The following is a 1,396-nucleotide window of genomic DNA, read 5'->3' on the forward strand; positions in this document are numbered from 1 at the left end:
GGGGGGTTTTGGGAAGGGGGGGGGGAAAAGAAAGGGGGGGAAGGAAAACGGAAAAGGCAAGGAGGGAAAAAAAGATAAAAGAGGAAGAAAAAGAAAAGAAGAAGGGGAAGGGGAAAAGAAGGGAAAAAAGAAAGAAAAAAGAGAAAAAAATAAAGAAAAAAAAAAAAAGAAGGAAAAAAAAAGAGAAAAAAGGGGAAAAGAAAGGAAAAGGGAAAATCATGCAGTGCCATAAAAAATTCTGCTTCACTCATGAGACTCAGAGCAGTGTTCCTTCGGACATCCATTTATGTGAAAATTTTGTCAACTTGATAAACCCAGAAGCTTTAATAAGATATGTCTAAAATGGAATCATACAAAAAGACACACAATCAAAAATTGTATTATTTTCTTAAAGATTAATATACCAAAGCAAAGAACTGTTTCTTCATTTTGATAAACTATGATGCACATATTTATAGAATATATAACATCATATATGATCTGTTTAATTTACTTTACCTTTACTGCATTCCGTGCTTAACAGTGCCAGTGATATTAACCTTGCTTTGTGTGTAAGTTCTTTTTAAATTATTTATGTTATGTCACATGAAATATACGGGAATTTTATACAGTATGTCAAGTCTTACTTGTTGCATTACCTGTTATTTTTCAAAATGAAGGTGCTAATTCAGTGATCATAATCTTGAAAGCAGTGAGTGTTGTTATCTCTATAGACAAGCATACATCTCACATTGCTTAGTAACCATGCATCAAATGGTAGATATTTACAGTTGAAAAAAATTGTCATTTCAACTTATTTAAGTTTTATTTAACCTAATGGATAATGAATAAAACTAAAATTTAGCATTAAATTGAATAGTTAATGCAAGTGATCAGAATCGCATTTTTAAACAAGCATTTGGCCTATGCAAATATTACCCTTCGAACATTAGTATCATTTGAATCGGTGATCCAGCGATACAACTGATTTATGTGCCCTGTATAACTACATTTAAATTAATCGCACTATAAATAATGTTACCGTAAAAAATATCCATTCCAGTAAATAATTCATAAACTTTCTACAACGATTCGTTATTAACAAATCAACAGAGCAACACAGAGTATTAACATGTATTAACTGCAATAGAAGAGATCAGCTGACAGAGAGATCATTGACGTCATCAGCCAGGCGTCATTCCTCTTCTCCGATCCCTCGGAATCGACAGAAATAATATACGATGACAAGCATAGCTCCATGCTAATCGGGAGTATATGAAATCGAACAAATTTTAAAAACTTAGCGCGTATTTTCATTGCCTGGTTATAACAGCTAAAACGCGCGGGGCATTTTTTGTGAAATGTGTGTAAATGTGTGTGTGGGAAAGAGACGAAAGTAATATCGAAAATATATCTC

General features: G+C 32.7%; 1 protein-coding gene across 1 annotated transcript in view; it reads left to right on the top strand.

Moving 5' to 3' along the window:
• The window catches only part of LOC119588640 (actin cytoskeleton-regulatory complex protein PAN1-like), a gene marked incomplete in the record, with an annotated part of 53,193 nt that extends 52,399 nt beyond the window's left edge, over window positions 1-794 (top strand). The window contains 1 exon segment of the mRNA XM_037937276.1: window positions 261-794.
• Between the last annotated feature and the right edge of the window lie 602 nt (window positions 795-1,396).

The sequence above is a fragment of the Penaeus monodon genome, chromosome 24, assembly GCF_015228065.2.
Source record: "Penaeus monodon isolate SGIC_2016 chromosome 24, NSTDA_Pmon_1, whole genome shotgun sequence".
In the NCBI taxonomy this organism is placed as follows: Eukaryota; Metazoa; Arthropoda; class Malacostraca; order Decapoda; family Penaeidae; genus Penaeus; species Penaeus monodon.